Source organism: Hylobates moloch, unplaced genomic scaffold (assembly GCF_009828535.3).
Source record: "Hylobates moloch isolate HMO894 unplaced genomic scaffold, HMol_V3 SCAFFOLD_30, whole genome shotgun sequence".
In the NCBI taxonomy this organism is placed as follows: Eukaryota; Metazoa; Chordata; class Mammalia; order Primates; family Hylobatidae; genus Hylobates; species Hylobates moloch.
In genome coordinates, this window is record NW_026652305.1 from 2,683,957 (window position 1) to 2,695,394 (window position 11,438).

The 11,438-nt window shown below is 35.3% G+C and overlaps 1 long non-coding RNA gene across 2 annotated transcripts in view; it reads left to right on the forward strand.

Moving 5' to 3' along the window:
- LOC131382485 (uncharacterized) overlaps window positions 1–9,210 on the forward strand; it is a 123,153-nt gene extending 113,943 nt beyond the window's left edge. For both annotated transcript variants that reach the window (XR_009212005.1, XR_009212004.1), the window contains exon 4: window positions 9,104–9,210. This is a non-coding gene — a long non-coding RNA (uncharacterized LOC131382485). The remainder of the gene's footprint in view (window positions 1–9,103) is intronic.
- The last annotated feature ends 2,228 nt before the right edge of the window (window positions 9,211–11,438 follow it).

The window sequence follows — 11,438 nt, forward strand, 5'->3', positions numbered from 1 at the left end:
AATAACTACTTGATTGCTTAATTAAGCAATAACTACTTGATTGCTTAATTAAGCAATAATTAAGTAACGACGAGTTGATACAGGCAACACAGAAGTCAAGAACAATGTAACAAAACAAAGTTCTTCAAAATTATCAGATCATTCCAACAATGCAGGCTATGAAACAAACTGCAAGAATTGAATGGAGATACTGATTGTCTACAAGTAGAAAAAGTTAGACTATTTGCCTATCTTGTTTAGCAAAATGAACACCAGTCTGGGACAAAAATGTAACAATTTAAGCCTTTTCGTTAAAAGTAAATATACTGCTATTCTAAAAAGTCTCTATAAGCCCATATGGTTGTTATTCACAATTGTAGGCATTGTACATTATGTAATTTATAACAATGCTCCAAGTTAAGCTGTCACCATCTCGTCATTAGTGAACATTTTACAAGGTTGCATATTTTACCTATAGTTTGCAAATGACATAAGATCTTTGTAGATTTAAATTTATATAAAAATTAACTGTACAAAATTTATGCTTTACTGACTGTAATGCTTATTGTGTTAATATCATTTTTATAGTAGAGAGAAAAGACAACAGATTATCATTATCATCATAATTATCATCAAACTTTCTTTAGCATTATGTTTTATAGAGTAACTTGTCATAAAAAGCAGGTAACTACTCATGAGTTTTTGTTCTTGTTTTTGTCCTTTGTTATGGGTTTTGACAAGGAACTCATAATGCTCTATGAGTCTAAATTCCCTCATAAATAATGTGAAAAATACCTAACTTGCATATTTTATGGAGAATTAATAATATTAAATATAAATCATCCAGCAAAGCAGATAACATATGGTGCAAATATATAATACCTATTGTTTGTATTACGGCACAGAAAAATATCAAGTATTTATAATGGAATGGAAAAACATAAAGCAAGTGCTACAATTCTAATTTTTTTTTTTTTTTTTTGAGACGGAGTCTCGCTCTGTCACCCAGGCTGGCATGCAGTGGCGCGATCTCGGCTCACTGCAAGCTCCGCCTCCCGGGTTCATGCCATTCTCCTGCCTCAGTCTCTCCGAGTATCTGGGACTACAGGCGCCCACCACCACACCCGGCTAATTTTTTTGTATTTTTAGTAGAGACGGGGTTTCACCGTGGTCTCGATCTCCTGACCTCGTGATCCGCCCGCCTCGGCCTCCCAAAGTGCTGGGATTACAAGCGTGAGCCACCACGCCCGGCCAATTCTAATTTTTATAAACTGAGTTTCAGCATTACACGTGAAAACCATAAGATCACAAAAACAATAAGTTGCAATGGGTGGGGACAGGCATATCAAAAATATCAGAAAAAGACCTTCAACATTTGCTCCTCCATAAAAGCAATTAAAAAAAGGCAGAAATTGTCAAAAACAACTTTTTTTTTTTTTCAGAATTCTGGAAATTAACTAAAGGCTTGCAATAATCTTATGAACATTTATTAAAATGAAGGGCTAAATCTTAAAAAAAAAAAACAGCAATGAGCTTTGTGGTGCTTTAACCTTCCCCATTTTCATTCTTGTATTCTCAGCTCTATGTGAGCATTTAAAGTAAGCTTTCTTGGAAATAATATATCTGGGAAAATCAGTAGCATTGCACTGAAGGTTAGATTAGTTTTGGAGATCACTAATAGGTCTACTTTCCCAAATTGACCATGTTTTCCTACTTGACAATTCCTTGAAACAACTGCATTCATAGGGAGGGCTTCTCTTAATTTGACTTGAGTTAGAGCTAAGTTGGTGAGGAAAGATTTATTCCTAAGGTATTCGTTGAAAACAACTAGCAAAAATTGTTTAACATTACAGCTGGCTGAGGTAGCAATACCAGCTGGGGCAAACAAAAGACTGCACAAAAATACTAAAGGAAAATCTAGGGAATAAAATGCCCATGGGAGCTGTGAAAAACTCCAGTATATCTTTGGAGATATAGAAGGACATGTGCATATGTAGAGATCTTCACATGTTTAGTAAAGGTCTGAAAGCATATTAATCTCTCACTTCTGGCTAAACTCAATGCTAAGTGAAGCTAAAAGGTGGAGGCTCATAAAAAGTCATAAAGTTCTCAGTATTAAAGACATGACCCAACGAATACAATTTTGTGTCATTCAGCAAAGACTAGGAGAACTATAGTTCAAGGCAACCAAGAAAATATATGTGTAATCATTAAGTGAACATTAAGTTAAACAAGTAAACAGACAAGTATACATACATAACAGATAATATACAGGCTTACCAGAATTAGCCCAGGAATAAGCCAACATCATCAGCAGCAACAACAATTAAAGAAAAACAAAACAGTAAACAACAAATTCTGGGGGGAGTAGTGAATTTTATTTCCAGATTTGCAATGGTGTATTGTTACAAAAGTTCAGTTTTCAACAAAAAGTATTTAAAACACGGAAAGAAAAATGAAAGAATGGCCCATAAGCAAGGGGAGGAAAGCAGTTAATAGAACCTCTACTCAGAATGCTCAGACACAGACTTATAGACAAAACTTTACATGGGCTATTATAAATATATTCAGAGAAGTAATGAACGCTATGTCTAAAGAAAAAAGAGGAAGTAACCAACAATGTATCACTAAATACAGAACGTCAATAAAGTGATAGATTATAAATAACTAATAAGAAGGAAAGTAACAGAAATAAAATTTCCCAGAGGAGACAGCCTGGGAAAATGGCAGAGAGAAGGCAGGACTAACTTGCAGCTTCCACTTGGACAGACAGAGCGGTATGTGGAGACACAACATGAACTTTTGCTCCAAGAATTGCCACAGAAACATACCAGGAAAGCCAAGAGATCCGCAGACATTTGAAGGAGGCATACTGCCACTGCAGGCTTTGTGGAACAGCAGAGGCACTGTGAGTTGGCTGGCTTTCTCAGCTGTGAGGCTTGTAGCCTGGGGCAAGTTCTCAGCCCTGCTCACCCACTGCCTGGAAATAAACTCCGTGCTTTGGCGGGGGACACGGTGGAAATGAGACTTACAAATTGAAGAAAACTAAGGAACATGGAATTTAAATGTAATGTAGATTATGGATTTTATCCACAGACATAAAGACAGTAATATAAAAATAGTTCAAATTCAAATAAAGTTTAGCTAGGAGTATTGTTTCAAAGTTAATTTTTAGTTTGATAATTGTACTATGGTTATATAAGATTTTGCATTTAGTGGAAGTTGAACAAAAATATACAGGAACTCACTGTACTATTTTTTGCAACTCTGGTCTATGTTTAAAATTATTGCAAAATATAAAGTTTTAAAAAATGTATTAGAGGAGCTCAATGGCAGATTTAAGAAGTATGAATAAACAACTATTGACCTTGAAGATCAGCCAGTTGATATGTTCCTGTTTTATTTGCGGAAAAAAAAAAATAAAAGAAAGAGGAAAATTAAATAGAGCCTCAGAGACTAATGGGACACCAGGAATTATGTTAGCCTGTGCATAGTGGGGTCCCAGAAAGAGAGGAGAAAAAGAATAGGGAAGAAATAATATTTTAAGAAATAATGACCAAAAGCTTTCCAAGTCTGACAAAGAACATTAACCTATACTTCCAAGAAGTATGACACACTTCAAGTAGGATAAATTTAAAGATATATTATAGTAAAATTTTGAAAAACCAAAGAGAGAGAACCTTGAAAGTAGCAAGATAGAAATAATTCATTACATTACAGGTGATCTTCAATAATAACAACAGCTGATTTTTTTTTTAATTTCAACTTTTATTTTAGACTTAGCGGTACATATGATGCAAGTTTGTTACATGGGGATATTGTGTGATGCTGAGATTTCGGGTATTATAGATTCTGTCACCAAGGTAGTGAGCATGGTTCCCAACAGTTTTCCAAACTTCTTCCCACTCTCTCCCTGTCTCCTCTAGTAGTTCCCAGTGTCTATTTTGCCATCTTTATGTTCATAAGTACTCAGTATTTAGCTGCCATTTATAAGTGATAATGTGTGGTATTGGGGTTTCTTCTCCTGTATTAATTTTCTTAGGATAGTGGCTTCTGGCTGCATCCATGTTGCTGCAAAAGGCATGATTTTATTCTTTTTAATGGTGGCATAGTATTTCATGGTGTACATGTACCACACTTTCTTTATCCATTCCACCATTAATGTGCACCTAGGTTGATTCCATGTGTTTGCTACTGTGAATAATTCAGCTGACTTCTAATTAGAAATTATGGAGGCCAGAAGACATTGGATACCATATTCAAAGTGCTGAAAGGAAGAGACTGTTAACTAAGAATGATAGATTTGTAAAATTATTACTTAAAACTGAAAGGAATATTACAACATTTTAACATAATAATAAAAACCAGAAAGATTTAAATGCTAGCCTTGCCTAATAAAAGTAAAATAGTAATGAAAATCTTTTGGGCTTAAATGAGAGTACATTAGACAGTAAATTGCATCCACATGAAGAAATAAACATAACTACATAAGTAAATATAAAAGACAATAAAATGTATTTCTATTTATAACCCTTTTTATATCTTACTTTCTTAAAAACATTGGCATAAATTAAATGATAAAACTGTTAGGTGTTTATAATATTTAAAGATATAATTTGTACGACAGTAGAGGCACAAATGAGAAAGAAGTAAGAGAGTTACATTAAAGCAATTGGTCTGTAGACTATGGAAATTATGTTCGTATTAGTCCAAAAAATGTAGCAATGAGGGAATCCCAGAAAGAGAGGAGAAAGACAAAAAAGACATCAATATATTAAAAACTAATAGCAAAATGTTATACATCAGTCCTACATAATCAGTAATTATATTAACTATAAATGATTTAAACATTATTTCAAAAGGTAATGGCTGGCGGAATGCATTAGAAAGTCATGATTCAACTGTATTCTGTGGAAAAGAACACATACTTTATATTTAAATGATCAAATAATTTGAAAGTGAAAGGATGGATACAGATTCCATGCAGATGGTAATCAAAAAGGACAAAGCATGATTATACAAATATCAAACTAAATAGATTGGGTATTTACAAAGAAGTTGCTAGAGGTAAAGAAGACATTTTAAATGCTGAAAGAGCCAAACCACCAGAAATACATGACAATATCATATATGTGTATCTAACAACTGACTGAAAGGAGAAACAGACAATTCAACAATAAATAGTTGGAGACTTTGTATCCTATGTGCATAATTGGTAGAATTAAAAGACAGAAGTTTGAGAAAGAAATAGGAAACTTAAACAACCCAACAAACCAACTAGACCTAATAGACATCTATAGAACACTATATTTAACAACAGTAACATACATATTTTTTCAATTGTACAAGGTACATTTTCCATGATAGAATATATATTTGACCATAATATAAACTTTAATAAATTTAAAATCGTACAATGAATGTTCTCTGACAACAGAATGAAATTAGAAATCAATAACAAAAATTAAGAAAAATATAAGGAAATTAACATTCAACTAAAATATTTGGCAGAAAAAATATTACAAAAGAAATTATTTCCAATTTCCTTTTCTAATTTTAATTTCTTTGAGAAAAACGTAAACAAAAGCATAACATACCAAAATTTATAGGATGCAGCCAAAAACGTGCATAAAAGAAAATCGATCACTCTAATTGTCTATACTAAAATGGTGTTATTTTAATAGATATGTTTGGATTTGTGTCCTTGCCCAAATCTCATGTCAAATTGGAATCCCCAGTGTTGAAGGTGAAACCTGGCAGGAGGTGATTGGATCAGGGGGCAGATTTTCCTCTTGCTACTCTCATAAAAGTGAATGAGCTATTGTGAGATCTGGTTGTTTAAAAGTGTGTGGCACTGCTGCCACCCCATCCTCCTGCTCCAGCCATGTAAGATGTGCCTCCTTCCTCTTTGCCTTCTTCCACGATTACAAGTTTCCTGAGGCCTCCCCAGTTATGCTTCCTGTATAGCCTGCAGAGCCATGAGCCAATTAAACCTCTTTTCTTTATAAATTACCCAGTCTCAGGTAGTTCTTTAGAGCAATGTGAGAATGGACTAATACAGAAAATTGGTACCTAGGTGATATTATTTGGCTGTGTCCCCACCCAAATCTCATCTTGAATTCCCACGTGTTGTGAGAGGGACCAGGTGGGAAGTAATTGAATCATAGGGACAGGTCTTTCCTGTGCTGTTCTAGTGATAGTGAGTAAGTCTCATGAGATCTGATGGTTATTATAAGGGGAAGTTTTCCTGCACAAGCTTTCTTTTCTTGCTGGCATCCATGTAAGATGTGACTTGCTCCTCCTTGCTTCCCACCATGATTGTGAGGCTTCCTCAGCCACAAGAAACTGTAAGTTCAATTAAACCTGTTTCTTTTGTAAACTGCCCAGTCTTGGATATGTCTTTATCAGCAGTGTGAAAACAGACTAATATACTAGGAGTGGGGCATTGCTATAAAGATACCTGAAAATGTGGAAGGGACTTGGGAACTAGGTAATGGGAAGAGGTTAGTACAGTGTGGAAGGCTCAAAAGAAGACAAGAAGATGAGGGAAAGTTTGGACTTCTATAGAATTGTTAAGTTGTTATGACCAAAATGCCTTATGAGGTGAAACTACCATCCCCACACCAGACTCTGCACAGCCAGGAGATCACAGTCTCTAAAGGGAGCTGATCCAGCTTCAGCTGTGGCTAAAAGAGTCCCAGATACATCTCAGACCACTGCACCAGAGGATGCAAAGTATACACATTGATGGCTTCATGTGGTGTTAATCCTGTGGGTACACAGAAGGCAAGAGTTGAGGCTTGGGAGCCTCCCCCTAGATTTCAAAGAATGTATGGGAATGCTTGCATGTCCAGGCAGAAGCCTGCTGCAGAGGAAGAGCCCTCATGGAGAACCTCTACTAGGGCAGTGCAGAGGGGAAATGTGGAGTTGGAGCCCCCACACAGAGTCCCCACTGGGGCACTGCCTTGTGAAGCTGTGAGGAGGGGACCACTGTTCTCCAGAGCCCATGATGGTAGATCCACGAACAGCTTGCACCATGCACCTAGAAAAGCTGCAGGCACTCAACGCCAGCCTCTGAAAGCAGCCGAGGGGGCTGTATTCTGCAGAGCCACAGGGACAGAGATGCGCAAAGTCTTGGGAGTTCACCCCTTGCATCAGTGTGGCCTGGATGTGAAACATAGTGTCATAAGAGACTATTTTGGAGCTTTAATATTTAATGACTGCCCTGCTGGGTTGCAGACTTGTGTGGGTCCTTTAATCCCTGTGCCTTGGCTGATAGCTCCTTTTCGGAATGGATGTATTTACCCAATGCCTGTACCCCCTATGTATCTTAGAAGTAACTAATTTGTTTTTCATTTTATAGTCTCATAGGTGGAAGGGACTTGCTTTGTCTCAGATGATACTTTGGACCGTGGACTTTTGAATTAATGCTGAAATGAGTTAAGACTTGGGGGACTATTGAGAAGGGATAATTATATTTTGCAATATGAGAAGGACATGAGATTTTTAAGGGAGCAAGGCTGCAATGATACGGTTTGGTTCTGTGTCACTGCCCAAATATCATGTCAAATTGAAATCCCAAATGTTGGAGGAGAGGCCTGGTGGGAGGTGATTGGATCATGGGGGCAGATTTCCCCTTTGCTGTTCTTGTGATAGTCAGTGAGAACTCATGAGATTTGGTTTGGCACATACCACCTCTCACTCTTCCTCCTGCTCTGGCCATGTAAGATGTGCCTCCTTCTTTTTTGCCTTCTCTCATAATTGTAAGTTTCCTGAGGCCTCCCCAGCCATGCTTCTTGAACAGCCTGAAGAACTGTGAGTCAATTAAACCCCTTTTCTTATGAATTATCCAGTCTTAGGTAATTCTTTAGAGCAATGTGGGAACAAAGTAATATGTCAATATTCTAATCTTCTACATAAAATTTGGAAAAAAGCAAACTAAAAACAAAATAAGCGGAAGAAATAACATTATATATTATATAAACTTTATAAATGTAATTAAAGCTACTATAAGGAATATCTATTTGGGGGAATAAATAAAATAGAATAAAATAACAAATGAGTTGGTTCCTTGCAAATATTAGAAAATGTTTAGCCACACCAGGCAAAAAAGAAGAAAATACAATAATAAAATCAGAAATGAAAGAATATACATCACTAATGACCTTACATAAATAGAGTGTATTATAATGGAATACTAGGAGAAATTCTACACCTACAAATTAGGTAATCCAAATGAAAAATTTTTGCAGTGGAACGTTATTTGGTCACAAAAGGAAGTACTGATAAATGCCACAGAGTGGATGAACCTTTAAAGCCTATGCTAAATGAAAGAAGCCAGTCAAAACATTACATATTGTAATATGTAGCTATTGTAATGTTATAATATGTAATTTTTAAAAATGTAATATATATATGTACACATATAAAACAAATATAAGGACATTACTATAAAAGGTCTCAAATTAGCAAATCTGTATAGACAGTAGCATTTGCCAGGAGATGAGAGGAGTGGAAAATGAAGAGTGATTAATAACAGGTGTCTGGATTTATTTAAGGTTAAGGAAATATTCTAAAATTAGTTAGTGGTAGTGATTGCAGAACTCTGAATATAATAAAGACCAATGAGTTTACATTTTAAGAGGGTAAAGTTTTGGGCATATATGTTGTATCTCAAAAATTGTTATACATATAATAGGTAGCAGATATAAGATTTAAATGTAGATCTCACTACAGTTTCATTCCAGTGTGCTTACCATATTCAAACTTATACTAAGAAAATAACTTTACACTTTTCTGTATTCATTTAATCTTAGTACTTTCCAGACACCAGAGATCTCCACATACATCATCTCATTTTGATTCTTCCCAAATCCAATTGTGAAATTGGATTCTACGATCTCTGTTACTGTCCCTGCGTAATAGTGGAGAAATCTTGGAATCAAAGACGATAATAGATATAACCAAATTCACAAATTTAAAAACTGGCAGAGTTTGTCAATGGTTTTTTGGTTCCCTGAGCCATATTCACTTGGCTCATCTGTACTTTTGCAGTTCTGGTTGACAGGATTTACGTATAGAAGTAGTGTCCCTTCTCAAGCACCTTCCATGTTTTATCTTTCAGCTTTTATGCCCAGGGATTTTGTCAGAATCTCTTTTCAGCCTCTGCAAATTAGCACTGGGAATTCATACACTGGGACATCCTCACCTGAAAGACATGGAAGTCATGGATAATTGCCTTGGGTGCTCATCCTTCAGAAGAAGGATTCTAAGACAGTTTTATCAGAGCATGTTGGAAGAGACCCAGTTGCCCCAGCAGTAACACTTTTAATAATTAAGTTGCATTTTATTTTCTTCGTTGCATTTTTTATTCTTCCTGTTCCATCATATGCACCTTACTTCTTTAGAACAAACTCCAAAATGAACTTATGGATTCCAGTTGTTTTCTCAGGTTCTACGTTTCTACAAAACACAAACTAAGGCAGATATAAATATGAGTAATTGGGAAATCTGTCACAATCAAGCAGTCTCCTCAAAATACTTTGTTGGCAACATGGTAAGAACATATATTTCTAACTTGCATTTACCTCCATTTTTTTCCAATACTTATTTTACTTTCAGTTTCTGTGGGTCTAAATTATTGCTTCATATATCTTTATATATACCATGTTGGAAGTGGCTGAAAACTGAGGTATCTTACCATGTTTCCCTCACTAGCCCTGCCTATTAAAAATATACGCTGATGACAGAACTGTCAATGCCCTTTAAATTATGTCATATATACATTTCCTTACTAATCTATAAGTTGGAGAGGGCATCTCCTAATGATGAAGCCCATCTGGGTGTCTGTATTAACTATAAAAAGATAATAGAAGAGAAAAAAACACATTTTGTTCTGAGAAAACTATTTGTTTTGGGAACTCATATATTTTGAAAATGATGCATTTATACTCAAAGTAAGTCAAGCTAACTCTATAATAATTGCCTGTTTTGACTTTAGAAATTGAGTGCATTATGAACACTTTCATTGAAAGGTGAATACAAGGGTACCCAGAGGCCTTTTTAATGGAGCTACAATTAGATGAAACTATATTATTCTTTACCATGCTGTGTTTCCCATTAGTTGGTGATCAAAAGAAAAATTCCAAAAAAGATCAGTAGGATGCAAGATTGATTACAGACTGATTCAGTAGTGTAATCACTAGCTAGTGCAATCTCAGTATGAATGGAGTCCCGGGAGAGTCAGTTGCTATGTGATAGCACTAGAGAGGGGAGAAATCAAATGACTTCTAGAATGTAGATTGGTTTAGGTTGCATTACACAGGAAAGGATTATATCTCATACTGTCATCCATCCTGGCATCTGAGAACAGTGCATCTAAAACATCTAATTTCCACAGAAGGTATACATCAACTTTGCTGCATAGCCTGATTCAGCAACTCCTGAGAAGAAAGGGAAACTGTACCGCTGCTATGTGAAAACAGCTGCAATTAATTATAGCATGCTTTTGGTGCTTCTTGCCAAGTACATAAAACTAATTTTTCATTATTATTCAATTTATATCTATTATGTTTATCATTTTCTCTCGACACCATAAATCTAAAACAGAGTTTCCTGTCTACAGCAGTCATTGCAATAACTATTGAAGGGCATTGGGAATAATAGAAGAAATAATGAAAAGGGATACTTAAGACTTAGGATCTAGTTCTAGTTCTGTCAAAATCTGGCTGTGTGAAAGTAAATTATTTAACTTACCTGTGCCTTGATAAACTCATCTAAAAATGTAATAATCATAATTGAAATTCCTAAAAAAAGAGCTATGAATTTTGCAGTTTTTGAATTTTACTTCAAATTTTATCTAGAGCTATGATTCTTCAAACTATTACAAATACAAAAGTTTCTGATGAAATGTAGGTACTTTTCAGCACTGCTGAGACAAAGTAACTGTACTTGAATAATTTATATTTGTATCTTAAATCTCTTTTGTCCATCGATTAAAATAACTCGAATAGTTTAATATAAGGAACAGAGTAACAAAATGCTTTCCAAAATAATATCATTGCTACATCAAATCAAAGCATATCATTGGAACATCAAATCAAAGCATTTCATTGGAACATCAAATCAAATCTGTGTTGGTTAATATTAGGCAATAATGAAGTAAAGTATATATCTAGCCCTTTCATTTGACAAGATCCAGAGGAAAATACTGTTCATAAAAAAACCTAGTATTTCTTAATTATCCTGGGCATTATCTCAGATTCAGAGGAGAACCCAGAAGGTGGCTAGGAAGAACATATTGATGGTGCATTGCAAGGTCTTTCTTGGATACACAGAAAACAAATTGAACCTGGCAAATTGTCTAGCAGGGGAGATGGTTTCAGTCTAACTAAAAAAGACTGTTTATAGCAACTAGCAAATGGCAATCAGTGTTATTCTAGATTCCCCCATTGAATTGC